At 32.7% G+C, this 15,668-nt stretch overlaps 1 non-coding gene across 1 annotated transcript; it reads left to right on the forward strand.

Annotated features, from left to right (window-relative positions):
* Nucleotides 1-14,580: 14,580 nt before the first annotated feature.
* Nucleotides 14,581-14,684, forward strand: LOC130978695 (small nucleolar RNA R71). Its single transcript, XR_009086313.1, has one exon. It is a non-coding gene; the product is annotated as a small nucleolar RNA R71 (small nucleolar RNA).
* Nucleotides 14,685-15,668: the final 984 nt, after the last annotated feature.

Consider the following 15,668-nt stretch of genomic DNA (forward strand, 5'->3'; position numbering starts at 1 on the left):
TATCCTTTTGTTTTATTGGATAGTGGATACCATTTTCAATTAATCATTACATAAAACATCCCAAGGGCAACAAACATTCCACCGTATTTTTATATTTTGCTTTCTTTTTTGATACATCGCAATCTAATTAATTGGAGTCCAGTTAGGCATACTTTTGAAAACCGAAGCATTACTACTGGATTGTATCCTATATTCCTATTCTTTCTTTGCTTGCTTTTGCAGAATACGTGTTTAATTTTTTCTTCTTTGAATCTTTGTCACTCATTGAAATTCTAACGGTGATTTGCTACGTTTAAAAATTTAATAGCTATTTTAAATATAAAAAATATTATATATATATATATATATTAAATTAAGTCATTATATATTTATATATATAATTTAATTTATTTTAATATATATATTACTAATTTTAATACCTAATTTTAATATACACCTAATACCTAATACGATTGATTACATATTAATGAAAAAAAATATCTAGAACGTGATTGGCATTGCAAAAATTTAAAAATAAATTATATTCACTTTAATATAAAAAATTTAGCCTATATATTGTATTAAAGAGAAGATGACCTAATCTTTTGGGCAAATGACACTATTAAACCAGAGTGAAAAAGAATTTACGTGATTCAACTAAAGCCAAAAATGTAATATGGATTAACCAGAAACATCTTTCTATGTAATTAGAATCAAGCTAATTCGAATTAGGAAATTAAGAGTAATTCGAATCACATCAATTCGAATTATGTATGCATTAAGTCATAGGTAGTTCGAATCAACCAGGTTCAAATTACGCATGCAGGTTGATTTAGGGTAGTTTGAATCACACTGATTTAAATTATGAGGGAAGCAATTTAAAGTGTAGTTCGAATCTGACTCCTTCAAATTATATATCTGACTTCCAATTATTTTAATACACAACAATTATATTTATATGGAGCCAATGCTAAATCGAATTCAATTAATTCGATAATACGAGTCTATTTATAAAGTTTAAAAATTCTTATTATGTGATAGGTTAGCAAAAGAGTACATTGTAAATTTTTATAGTACTCATCATAACAATGTTTAATTACCAAGAGGTTATCAGCCAAAAATTAAACAAAACCACATTAATTTATATTAATAATTAATTAATTTTAAATTTTTTAAATTCAAAATTTAAAAAATTTAAAATTGATTAAGTAAACCTAATTAAAAACTATAAAAGCCTTCCTCTTCTCTCTCACATTAACCTACGCACATCCAACAATTACACACACCCCTCTCTCTCACCGTCAGACTCTCTCCGCCTCCCCACCGCGACCCACTCCTCTTCTATCACCGACATCTGGCTTATCGGGTTCGCCATCGTCGACAAGAACCGATCTCCTCTTCTTGTTCTAATTTTGAAGCTCTATTCTTTTGGCCCCTTCCATGGATTGCTTGGTGATGCCGGTCTTGTTGATCCAGCGACGCTCCGTGAACTCTGAGATGGGGTATAGGCCAGTGGGCGATGATGGGCTGTTGGATGATCATGAGAGACCGCTGACTGTTGTGGTTGGGAAAGAGAGGAGGGTGTTCATGGTGGAGCCTTTCATCTTGCGAGAGAATCCATTCAGGGTCTTGATGGAAATTTGGATGAAGAAGGCGGAGATGGATCACTTCCACTTCACGAGCAACAAGAGAAGAGTGATATTTGAGGAGAGTGATATTTGTGGATGTAGATTCAATATTGTTCGAGCATATGCTGTGACTAATGTAAATTACACACTTGATGATTAGAGAGACTACAAACTACACATTTGATCTTAACCAAAAGGAGTCCTTGAACAATTACAAAAATATAAAAAATATTCATTTAATATGAAAAAAACTTCCTAATACTTAACAAAAGAAATATTCAGTTATATTTTAGCAAAAATAATTAAATATCTATAAAATTTTAAAAAAATATGAAATTATTAAAGAAATAGAAACATTCATATTTGTAATACAATAAAATTCTAAAAATATATAAAATAATATCCATTTAGTATGAAAAAAAAATATTCTAATACTTAGCAGAAGAAACATCCATATATATTAACTCGTAGAGATTTTGAATTCACCTAGAGGTATTTGACTGATTTTTGGCTAATACCTTTTGGTTGCCTAGCATTGTTGTTTAAAAATTGTTATTAAAATTTTAGTTGTACTCATTCTAAAATAAATAATTACAATAAAATTTTTTATAAAATTTGCTTAGAAGATGCAATGAGTATTATAAAAGGTATCTTGAATCGATTTACATAAATTGACTTAAAATTTTTATAGTACTCATAAAATTTTTTAAAAAATTTTGACATTTTATAAAATTATTTAAAATAAGATAATAATAATAATAATAATAATAATAATAATAATAATAATAATAAGGTTTAAACATACTTTGTTATATTAGATTAGATAAAATTAAACCATTTAAGTAAATAATTTGCTGTTTAGAAGTCAAGTATTACAATAGCTTTTTAAAAAGTATTTATCATATCATAAATTCATAATTATGTAAGTATGCAAAGAATTTATTTTTTAAATTATGTTTTTAAATTAAATGACTTTTAATATTATTAGATTGTCCTATTTTTAAATAAAAGTGTAGTTTGAATCTGACTCCTTCAAATTATATATCTGACTTCCAATTATTTTAATACACAATAATTATATCTATATGAGCCAATGTTAAATCCAATTCAATTAATTCGATAATACAAGTCTATAATAAAAATTACATTTTATAAAGTTTAAAAATTTTTATTATGTGATAGAATAGTAAAAGAGTACATTGCAAATTTTTATAATACTCATCGTAACAATATTTAATTTAAAAATTGTTATTAAAATTTTTGTTATACTCATTACAAAATAAATAATTACAATAAAAAATTTTAAAAATTATAACAATATATAAATATAAAATGAATGACCGATTTAAAAATAGGACAATCTAATAATATTGAAAGCCATTTAATTTAAAAACGTAATTTCAAAAATAAATCTTTTGCAGATTTACATAATTATGAATTTACGATATGATAAAGACTTTTCAAAAAGCTATTCTAATACTTGACTTCTAAACACCAAATTATTTATTTAAATGTTTTAATTTTTATCTAACCTAATATAACAAAGTATGTTTAAACCTTATAATAATAATAATAATAATAATAATAATAATAATAATAATAATAATAATAATAATAATAATAAATTATTATTATTATTATTATTATTCTTTTATTGTAAATAATTTTATAAAATGTGAAAAATTTTTAAAAGATTTTATGAGTACTATAAATTTTTGTAAGTCAATTTATGTAAATCGATTCAAGATACTTTTTATAATACTCATGGCATCTTTTAAGGAAGTTTTATAAAAACAAATTTTATTGTAATTATTTATTTTGTATCGAGTACAACTAAAATTTAAATAACAATTTTTAAATTAAACATTGTTACGATGAGTACTAAAAAAATTTGCAATGTATTCTTTTACTAACCTATCACATCATAAAAATTTTTAAACTTTATAAAAGGTAATTTTTTTATAGACTCGTATTATCGAATTAATTGAATTCGATTTAGTATTGTCTCCATATAGATATAATTGTTGTGTATTAAAATAATTGGAAGTCAGATATATAATTCAAAGAAGTCAGATTCGAACTACACTTTAAATTGCTTCTCTCGTAATTTGAATCAGTGTGATTCGAACTACCCTAAGTCAACCTAGATGCGTAATTCGAACCTAGTTGATTCGAATTACCTATGACTTAATGCATGCATAATTCGAATGGATCAAATTCGAATTACACTTTTCTATTAATTCAAATTGATGTGATTCGAATTACTCTTAGTTTCTAATTCGAATTAACTTGATTCGAATTACATAGAAATATGCTTCTGGTTGATCCATGTTACGTTTTTAGCTTTGGTTGAATCACGTAAATTCTCTTCCACTCTGGTTTAATGGTGTGATTTATCCTAATCTTTTTTTACTTAACATTTTTTTATTCTTTTAAATTTATCTTTTTTTTTTCTATTATATAAAGGGATATTTGAGAGTAGAATTAGAAGTTAATATTCAATTTGGTCCCTAAATTTATATGCGAGTCTCAATTTAGTCCTCAAAATTTTAATTACCTCTATTTAGTTCCCAAATTTTATAAATGTGCCTCATATTAGTCTTTGAGAAGATTTTTAGTTCAACAACGTTAATGGAGCGTTGAAATGGACAATCAAATGCGACACTGAAACTTGTAAAATGATGTAGTTTTGGTTTTGGCATTCAAATAACTCAAAAATGATGTTGCATTACTTGTTTTGTTAGCTAAAATTTCAATAAACACCACTTATGATGTTATTTTTGAGTTATTTGAGTGTCAAAACCAAAACGACATCATTTTACAGAGTTTAGCGTGGCGTCCGCCTATCTATGACAGCATTCTATTAACGTCTATACATTGAAAATTATTTCAAAGACTACCATGAATCATGTTCGCAAAGTTTAGGAATTAAATAAAGGTAATTGAAACTTTAAGGACTAAATTGAGGCTCGTATGTAAATTCAGGGACCAGATTGAATATTATCTCGTAGAATTAGTATCAATGCAAACTATTTTTTTGAAATGCGCTTCAATTTACATAATTTATAAAATAAAAATTTTTATTACTTAATATCTTGATTAATTTTAAATTTATTATTATTGTCATATTTATATAAAAAAATTAATTAATGGGCACGTTAGTATCTGTAAAGTATTAATACATTATTATTAATATGAGTTAATTGTCAAATTGAACCTCGAAAAATCACGCTATTGTCATTTTCATTTCCAAATGATTTTTAAATCAAATTAGTCCCCGAAAGATTTAACACGAGTTGTGTTTGTCCTTCCGTTAACTGTTTAACCTATTTTGTTAACGTTGTTTCACATGTAGCGTTAAGTGAAATGACACCGTTTGTGATAATAGTGGGTTATGCTTAAAACGACGTCGTTTCTTACTTCCTCAGCCTTCATTATTCTTCCCTCAAAACAGACAAAACAAACACAGAAAAGAGAAAAAATCGACAATCGTAGGAACAGCGGAGGCACCCCTTCATCGATAACGCTTCACCGACTGCGACTGAGCTTGATCGGCTCGATCTTTAGGCCACCATTGCTTGGGCATCCCGAACTTGGTCTTCTCCTCCCAGTCAAGAGAAATAGAGAGAGAAGACGAAGAATCAACGATCATTGAAGGGGCAGAAGTGTTGTCATCGACTAAAATTATGTTTTTGGATAAATTAGTATTATCCACCTGCATTGTTTATGATAATTGATTTGTTTCCTTAACCTTGTACAAAAGCTTTATACTTGATGAGCATAACCAAATTGATCAAATTATTCCACATATCCATGAATAAAAATTAACATACATAGCCAATTAATCATGGCAGTACTATTATTTCTTTGGTCATCACAAGGCAATCTATCGTCACTTAGATTAAAAAAAAAATACCGAATAACAAAGCAAAAGCAATCGAAAATAGAGCACACAAATTTTAATAAACTTGTAACAAATTAACCAAATAAGAAAGAGAATCAATCAAAATCCTAACATTATCACCAGGCACCAGCAAAAATAACCCAACCTGAAACCCATTGAAGGAAACATTGATTATCTCTCTCGCAGATAACAGTGCCTTCCAAGACGGTGCGATGGTAGCCTCCCCTGCACAACGAATGCAATCGCACTACTCACTGCGTCGCCGATGATAGCACCGTCTTCTTCTCTTTGACCGGAGCTTCATCGCCTTCTTTTTTCATTCTTTGAGTGGTTAAAGAATAAAAAGTGACTGAGTGAAGCTGTAAATGGAAGGAGATGAAACTCCACTAAATACTAAACGACGTCGTGTTTGAACCAGGGACTTATAATAATCAAAACGGCATCGTTTTAATGTCATTGTTAGCAAATTAGCGATTCACGTGACCAAATGTTAACGGAATCTGTTAATTCATTGACAGAAGGACCAATGCGATTACTTTTAAATTATTCGGAGACTAATTTGATTAAAAAATTATTTAATAACAATTTTAAAAAATAATTTATCTTTCAAAGATCAATTTAACTATTAACTCTTATTAATATTAAGAATCATCAGTTCGTCTTTTTTTTTTCTTTGAGAGTTGGACGGGAAGGGTTGAGTCCAATAATTTTTATAATACATAAATAAACATTACTTTGGTATAATGACAATAAATGGAAACAATAATGGTAAACATTTAAACAACTAATTTTTTAAATGTTTATTTTTTTTGCCGGGGTCAAAATAAAATTCAATATAACTTCAGCGACGAAAATATTTCTTTTAGGGGGCATCTAGTGTACAGATACATTTGTAAAGATTTTTGTCTTTTATGGTTATTTGTTAATTTTAAAAGCGTATCACTAAAAGTGTTGCTTAAAGAGAAAGTGTTACCCTTAATCGTTAACTTGGCTCTGATACCAATTTTTAAAATGTAATTTCTATTAACTCTTCGTAAATTTTTTAAATGTAATTTCTTTTTCAAAATTTCTATTAACTCTTCGTATTTTGCTTTTATAACTTGTATGGATTTGGTTGGTGGCACTTTATAATTTGTAGTTTCATAATCAAAAGTATTGACCATTTCTACCATTACTAATTCTGATTTCATTTTTATAGTTTTTCAATCTTGTTTTAGTTTATAATATTCTTTTTTGCATGGATTATTGTATATAAAATCTTTTATCTGTTTGTCCTTTTCTTTAATATATTTTTTCAAATCCTCAAAAACTTCTTTTATTTCTACACTTTCTGTTGTTTCTAAATATTTTTTAATTTTTCTACTTCATTTTCCATTTTTTCTTTCAACAGCTTTAATTCTTTTAAATCATAATATGGTTTTCCAGGCATTTATAAATTTTTTAAGTTTAGCTCCAACTTGTTTATATTTGTTCTTATTTCTATCCTTTTTATTATAAGGTCATTAATTTCGAACTGAAGATTATTTAATTCCCTTTTATACTCCTTTATTTTACTTTTTAATTTTTTCGCCCTTTTTCTTTATATTTTGTTTTCTGGTCTTTCAATCTTTGTAAACTTCATTATTTATCTTAGAATTTCTGCAAATTCTATCATCGATTCATCACTATTTTCTAGAGATTCTATTATTTTTTCTAACTCTTCAACTTCTCCTTTCAATTTGTCATAGATTATTTTTAGAGCTTTAAATGCTCTTTGATTTATTTCAGAAAACTGTAAATAATTCAACCGATTTTCTCTTTCAAAGAGCTCTTGTTTCTTGTCTTGATAGGTTACATATATTTTTTCTTTATTTATTATCATAACTTAGTGTTTAGGGTTTCATTTAATTTTTTGACCTTTTTTGTTAATTCTTTTATTTCAGAATTTTCTTCTTTAGTCTTTAACTTAGATAAACTTAAAGGGCTATTAATTTTGGATTCTCTTATTTGAAAATTCGATGAAACTAATTTTCCTGATGGTTCTTTTAGTAAAAGAACTGGGTTTTCAATAGCTTTATATTTTGGTATTTCTGTCTTTACAATTTTCTGAAATAATTCATCAACATAAATTCTTTCTCTGTTTTTAAATATTATACTATGATGGCTATTTGTTAAAGCATAATTTATTGCATATGTAATTAAAAATGGTTCATCATCTTGTTCCATTAGATTCTTTCTGTGAAATTTATAAGCCAAACTTATAGATCTTCCAAGGTTTTCAGTTGACAAAGGTATAGCATATCCAAGATGGGCATTGAATTTAACATTTACATTTGCCAAGTTTCCATGAACAATTCCAATTATTTGATCTATTGGGTCATCAGTAATTCTTTTGTCACAGATTGCTAAGCTTATTGGTGAATTAATTCCTTTCATATATGTAGATTTGATTAAGACTTGTATAGTACTAATATGGATCCATCCAATTTTAGATCTTTTTTGTTGATCCTTAATTTTCTCAATCTGTTTACTCAATTCTTCATCATTTATCAAAGCTATTTCAAGTTCTCCATTGGCAGATTTTATCTTTATAGGGGCTTCAAGTTTGAATTTTTCCATAGTATATTATATTTTTTCTATTAAAAACTTCTTTTAAAAGATTTTGTTTATTAAAATTTTCATTTGATTTGAGATTTAATTCTGTTTTTAGAACAGCCTGTTTTTCATTATCTAATAATGCAGATAATTTATAATAGTCAGATTCTTCCGTTAATTCTAAACTTTCTAAATAATTCATAACTAAGAGATTAGGTTAAAGGCGTACCTTTCTGGAGAAAAACTTCCTTTATTTAGAATATTTTACATAAGATGTTTTTATCTCCAGAGGGGAGATTGTAGATACTAACTCCAGAAGAGAGTTTAGAATTGGTTTTTTCCTAAGGGAATTCTTCTTCAAACTATAGAATCGCCTCGGCAGCTTCCTCCTTGCTCTCCTAGCATATGAGTACTCTTAGCCTCCTGCTTTCTATGGTTTGATGATTTCTACAATTGCCTAAGCAACCTATTTATAATGGTTGGGTCTGATGGACAATTCCCATCCTTACCCTTCTTATGACGTCATTGATGCTACGATTTTAGGAAATTGCACGATCGGCAAAAATTCCTTCCGGCAAGTGCACCGGTTATCGTCAAGTAAAAACTCACAATAGAGTGAGGTCGAATCCCACAAGGATTGGTTGAGTGAGCAATTCGGATTAGAAGTGTGTTCTAGTTGAGCGGAATCAAGATTTAGATGAGAATTGCGGAATGTAAAATTGCATGAATTAAAGAGCGAGAAGCTAAATTGCTGAAATTAAAAAGGGATCGGGCTGATTGCATGAATTTAATTGCAGAATGTAAAGAGAAAGTGGTAGATCAGAAATGGGGAATTCATTGGGTTTCAGGAGATATTGAGATCTCCGAATCAAAACATTTTTATCCCTTCCTCAACCAATGCGTTCATTGAATTTTGCTTGGCAATCTTATATGATTGGATCCCAATCCCTTGGCTCACCAATTCTCTCTAAAAACAAACAAATTCCCAATCCCTTGGTTTAAATGTTCATAAGAAGAGATGACGCTCGATCACTGATTATACCACACAGTTTCATGAACCACAATTTGGTAGGATTACATGTCACAATATCCATCCAAACCCCAATCCAATTCACTGTGAGAAAGCTTCTCTAGCATGAATCCTCCATTCCTTTCCCAAGGTTCCGAAGGATTCCAATTATGGATAGTTTCTTTCCCAAGACAACTAACCAATGGAATTAGATCGAGAAGCTTTCTAACAAAATTCAAGAGAAAAGATTGAAGAAGAAGATAAAAACTATTATTGATTCATTGAATTACAATAGAGCTCCCTAACCCAATGAAAGGGGTTTAGTGAGTCATAGCTCTGAATTCAATTACAAAAAGTATGAAAACTAGCCAAATCCTCCAAAAGTTCTCCCTTTTTTAACTTAAATTCTATCCTATTTATACACTTTCTAAATTGAGCTTCTATTGTGTTTCTTGGGCTTTGAGGCCTTTCCCTGATTTCCTTTTGCTTTGGGTTTATGATCCATAATCCTGATGAGGCTGCTGATCCAATTCTGTAACATTCATTGAGCTAACTTAGTGATAATCAAGTAATGACACATGACTCAACAAATTGAAATTCCAGACTCATCAATTCTTCAGGCCCAATCCCATAAACCATGATATTCAATTGGGTTTCATACCAGAGTACGTTTAAGTTAATGTTTGTGCTCAAATGCTAACTTAAACTACAATATCTTTGGCCCAGAAACCTTTTCAAATAGTGGCGTTTAAGTTGCAATTTAAGCTTAAACTGCAATTTAAACGCCAGACACTTCCAGTGATGCCTTTTGTGGAAGCACGTTTTAGTTCCAGTTTAAGCTTAAACTGGAACTTAAACGTTGGACACTCCTGGAGGTGGTATAACTCAAGCACGTTTAAGCTTCAGTTTAATGTTAAACTGAAGCTTAAACGTGGAAATGGAAGAAAGCAACCTTGTAGGGTAAAGTAGTCGAACACGTTTAAGCTTCAGTTTAAGGTTAAACTGAAGCTTAAACGTGGAAATGGAAGAAAGCAACCCTGGAGTGTGGAATGGTCGAACACGTTTAAGCTTCAGTTTAAGGTTAAACTGAAGCTTAAACGTGGAAATGAAGAAAGCAACCCTGGAGGAGAATTTGGTCGAACACGTTTAAGCTTCAGTTTAAGGTTAAACTGAAGCTTAAACGTGGAAATGAAGAAAGCAACCCTGGAGGAGAATTTTGGTCGAACACGTTTAAGCTCCAGTATAAGGTTAAACTGGAGCTTAAACGTGGAAATGGCTCCCTGGTGCATTTCTCATTTCTGGCGTTTAACTTCCAGTTTAAGGTTAAACTGGAGGTTAAACGCCACTTTCAGCTTTTCCTCAGCTTTCATGATTTTGGCGTTTAAGCTCCAGTTTAAGCTTAAACTGGAGCTTAAACGCCACTGATAGTTCCCAGCATTATATGGCTTGGCAGTTTAAGTTCCAGTTTAAGCTTAAACTGGAACTTAAACTCCACATGTGATATTCAAGCTTCCTTTATTGATTTTGTTGCTTCCTTGCCTAGCCTCTTCTTCCCTGAAATCATCCAAACAACTGCATCAAAGTCTTGCAAAATTTCATGAGAAATCTTCCATTCATAGCATTCAAGTAATATAACTAAAAACTCATGGAATTTGCATCAAAATCATACTGTTTGGATGGTTCATTGCTTTGTTATTCATTTAACCATTCTTGGTTACTTTAAGCTCAAGAAAATGCATAAAACAACTAAAACTAACAGAAAAATGCTAGTGAAACTAGCCTAAGATGCCTTGGCATCACAACACCAAACTTAATACTTGCTTGTCCCTAAGCAAGTCCTGAGTTATTTGAGAAGAAAGTATGAAACAGAAAGCAATTACATTGGCTATATTAGCAAGCATTTGAAGTTCATCAGAAGGGTTTTATGCAGAAAGTTGCAGCATCACTTTTTCATTCTTATCAGGTAAGATTATCACTTTTTCATTGCATCCATCAAACACTGCTATGGCCTCTTGTTATTCTTATGTCCTTGGCACTTTTCCCTTCTTTGTTTTTCTTTTTCTTAGAGCTCCTTTGCTCCTTGTTTGCTCAGTGTCATGTGTTGCACAAGCCTTTGGCATTTTCTTTTTCTTATCAGTGCACTACACATATCCACTACAGGCATTTTAGTTCACATTTCTTCTTGAGACATTGGTGCCCAACACCTCTTTATGTGACTAAATGTTTTGTATTTAGGTTGCTCTTGATAATGGACTTTTGGTTGATAATCCCGGGTTAGTTAACCCAAGTTACCAAGTGTTGAAACACTCCTCAGAACCTATTCATCCAAGCATATCCTTAATACATAAACACCACAGGCATTTGTCTCAGAAGTTCAAACCATTGGTGCCTAGCTTATTTTCTCAATTTTTTTGCTTTTTGGTTGCCCTTTTTCAGTGGCTTTTTCTTCTTCTTTTTCTTTCTTTTTCATGGCCAAAGACATTTATTTATCAAGATCCATAGACAGTATTCAAACTTCTACACAAAAATGATAATTTTACACTCAATTTCCAGTGATCTGACTAAACAATCAAGCATGCATACCATCACTTAATTCTACTTGATTTGTCACTAATTGAGCCAAGTTACTTTTGTTCAAACTTTTCTTTTATTTTTGGAAACAGAACAAGCATGGCAAGCATTTGTTTAAGAAGGTGAAGTTATATCCAAACATCTAGGCATTCACTTTATTCAAAGCAGTAAACTAACACTCATACTAAAAACTTCACATTCCAGAAAGATTCAACAATTACAGTTTAAACCAGAACACGCATGCTTTTGTTTGCCTTTTAAAGAATGGTCAAGGAACAACACCACCTTGTGAAATTTCTTGTTTTCTCTTTGTTGCCAGGAAACAATTTGATTTCTCCTTCTTCTCCTAGTTGTTGCTTCATGTTCTTTCTAAGATCCTTGTTTCCTTTCCTGCAAAGAGTGATGAAGTTGTTTGCTTCTCAAGCACTTGAATGGTTAGCTCAACTATGTATGGGCAAGTGTCTGAGTCTTAAGTTGGTGTGTGAACACCAAACTTAGTCTCCTACTTACTCCTCTGCTCTTTGAATCCTTGAATTCTCCTTGGAATGAAGTTGCTGCTAAGGATTTTAAGCATTTCTGTGATTGCTTAGAATGGTTGTTCCTTTCATATAATTCAAAGGTTGTTGTGTTCAGTTGATCTGTATGGTGGAACACCAAACTTAGAGTCACACATTCCCCTTTGAATTATTGATCCACGAATTCATTGTTTGGTGTGAAACACCAAACTTAATTCTTTGCAATGCACAGAAACTACTTCACCTTTTTATTGAAACAAATAAAAGAAACAGCAAAGGAGTATTACCTCAGGTTGGGTTGCCTCTCAACAAGCGCTTCTTTAACGTCACTAGCTTGACGGTTGTCCCTTGTTAGGGTGGATTGTAGTGCTTGATGTCCTCTCCTCTCACTATGAAAACGTCCCCATTTGATTCCTTCATGATTTCCAAATGTTCCATAGAAAGAACTTTCCTGATTGTGAACACTTGAGGGAGCTGGGAAGGAATGGTTTTGAGGCCAGGTGGGATTGGCAGATAATGACTTGATATCACTTTATCTCCCGGAGAGAAACCTTCAGTGGGAATTTTCTTGTTTCTCTACCCTTTTGGCAATTTCTTTACAATTCTTCCCTCTCTCTTGAGGATTTCTTCATTGACCCTTATGCCAGGAGGATCCTTCTGATCTGTTTCCATTGATTCTTGTGGCTTTAACTCTTGCAACTCTTGTTTGCCTTCCAAGGACTGTTTTAGAGTTTCAGCTGCTGGATTACTTTCCTCCAAACACAGATGGCTACTATCATCCTTAGGCTTTTCAGGTTCTGGTTCAGGCTCAGATGCAGGTTTGAAAACTTTGAAAATGAGCTGTTCATCATGTATTCTCAGAATTAGCTCTCCTTGTTCTACATCTATGAGCGCTCTAGTAGTGGCTAGAAATGGTCTGCCCAGAATGATAGGGTGTAAATAGCTTTCCTCCATGTCCACAATGACAAAGTCTGTGGGGAAATAATAATCCCCCACTTTCACCAGCACATTTTCAACTACCCCTTCAGCTTGCTTCTGAGTTTTGTCAGCCAGTTGTATGATTACATCAGTGGATCTCACCTCATTCAGTTGTAGCCTCTTCATAAGAGTTAGAGGCATCACATTTATGCTAGCTCCTAGATCACAGAATCCTCTGTCAATTTTTGTTTCCCCTATGATGCAAGGGATATGAAAACTTCCTGGGTCCGTTTTCTTAGAGAGTGTGTCCTTCTTGATGAGAGCACTGCATTCTTTGTTCATTGTTACCGTTTGTCCTCCCTTCAAAACTCTTTTCTTGCTCAACAATTCCTTTAAATACTTGATGTGTGTAGGCATTTGATGGAGAATCTCAAGAAAGGGAATATTGATATGGAGAGACTTAAATGTCTCTAAAAACCTTGAATAGGTTTTCCCTTTTTCACCTCCTCCTAACCTCTGAGGAAATGGTGCTTTTGGTTGGTATGTTTCCAGCATGCCTTTATTTTGCAGTTCCTTGGCTTGCTCAGTTTCACTTTCCTGCTTAGCTTCTTCCACACCTTCCTTCAAGATTTCTGGCTCCTGTTCTGAGGGTCTGATTCCTTCTTCTTCTGAGACTTCCTTCAATATGGTGATGGCCTTGCATTCTTCCCATCTCACTCCCTTTTGTTCCCCTTTAGGATTCTTTTCTGTGTCACTAGGGAACACTGCAGTTGACTTGGGGGCCTGTTGAGATAGCTCTCCTACTCGAGACTCCATCCTCTTGAGTTTTTTACCATGGTTCCTTAAGGTAGATCTCACATCATCCCTAAAGCTTTTCAACTCACTTATGTCCTGACCCATGTTTGCAAGCATTCCTTCTATCCTGTTTAATTGATCTTGAAATTGTTGGTTCGGATTAGGTTGGGCAGGTTGATTATTTTGGCCATGATATGGTGGTTGGGAGTAAGTGTTTTGTGTGGCTTGGTATGGTTTTGCTGGTTTCCCCACCCAAAGTTTGGGTGGTTTTTCCAGCCTGGGTTGTAAGTGTTGGAATGTGGATCATATTGTTGCCTTTGTTGATTTCCCACATAGTTGGCCTCTTCCCAATCACCTCCTTCAGTGCTTACCTCCTCTTGATCTTGTGTGTGTATTGCAGCCACTTGATTTGTTTCTAATTTCCTGGTGAGCTCTGTTAGTTGCTTGGCAAACACCTTGTTTTGGGCTAGAATTGTATCAACATGGTTCAGCTCCATGACTCCCTTAGTGTTGTGTCTCTCTGAAGCATAGTAGTACTCATTCTCAGCCACTGTCTCAATCACTTCAATGGCTTCTTCCACAGTCTTTTTCCTATTCAATGAACCTCCTGATGAATGGTCTACAGCCTTCCTTGATTCATAAGAAAGTCCATCATAGAAAATATGCAATTGCACCTAGTCATGGAACATGTCTGGTGGGCATTTCCTTGTCAAATCCTTGAACCTCTCCCATGCCTCGTAGAGAGTTTCACCATCTTGTTGTCTAAAAGTCTGAACCTCAGATCGAAGCCTATTGACCTTTTGTGGGGGGTAGAAACGTGCCAGAAACTTGCTTTCCACCTCATCCCAGGTTGTTAGGCTCCCCCTTGGGAATGATTCCAGCCACTTAGCTGCCTTGTCCCTAAGTGAAAATGGGAACAAGAGCAGTTTATAGGCATCTTCCTGGACTCCATTGGACTTCACAGTGTCGCAAATTCTCAGGAATTTTGTGAGATGTTGGTTTGGATCTTCATTAGCACTCCCACCAAATGAACAATGATTCTCCACCAGTGATATTAGCTGTGGTTTGAGTTCAAAATTGTTGGCCTGAATGAGTGGTTTTTGAATGCTGCTACCACAATTCCCAGAGGTTGGGTTTATGTATGAACCAAGAACCCTCCTCTCGGGAATGGCATTGTTTCCATCAGCTCTCTCATGGTTGTGAACTTCTCTATCCATGTTGAGATCTAGAGCTTCCTCAAAATTGTCCTCAGATTCTCCGTCAGATTCTTCTTCTCCCAGTACTCTCTTCCCTCTTGCTTCCCTTCTAAGTTTATGAAGGGTCCTCTCTGGTTCGGTATATGGAGGAGTTGATGTCTCTCCTCTCCTACCTGTCATACAAGAACACAGCACAGGCAACAAACAAGTGAAATACTCTTGGTTAATGGAAGAGTATGGTTAGAGCAGTTGAGGAATTAATTCAAATAGTTAGTGAGTCAGTGAGTTAGTTGCTTGAATTTAAAGGCATAAAGAAAGAAAGCAAGTAACAGAGTGCAGAAATTAAAATTCAACAAGTAACTTGAACTGAATTAACAAAACAAGAAAAATGCTCAATCTAGTTAACTTCCAATTTGAGAATTGTCAATCGAAAACCAATCCCCGGCAACGGCGCCATAAACTTGATGCTACGATTTTAGGAAATTGCACGATCGGCAAAAATTCCTTCCGGCAAGTGCACTGGTTATCGTCAAGTAAAAACTCACAATAGAGTGAGGTCGAATCCCACAAGGATTGGTT

The sequence above is a fragment of the Arachis stenosperma genome, chromosome 4 (genome assembly GCF_014773155.1).
Source record: "Arachis stenosperma cultivar V10309 chromosome 4, arast.V10309.gnm1.PFL2, whole genome shotgun sequence".
Taxonomy (NCBI): Eukaryota; Viridiplantae; Streptophyta; class Magnoliopsida; order Fabales; family Fabaceae; genus Arachis; species Arachis stenosperma.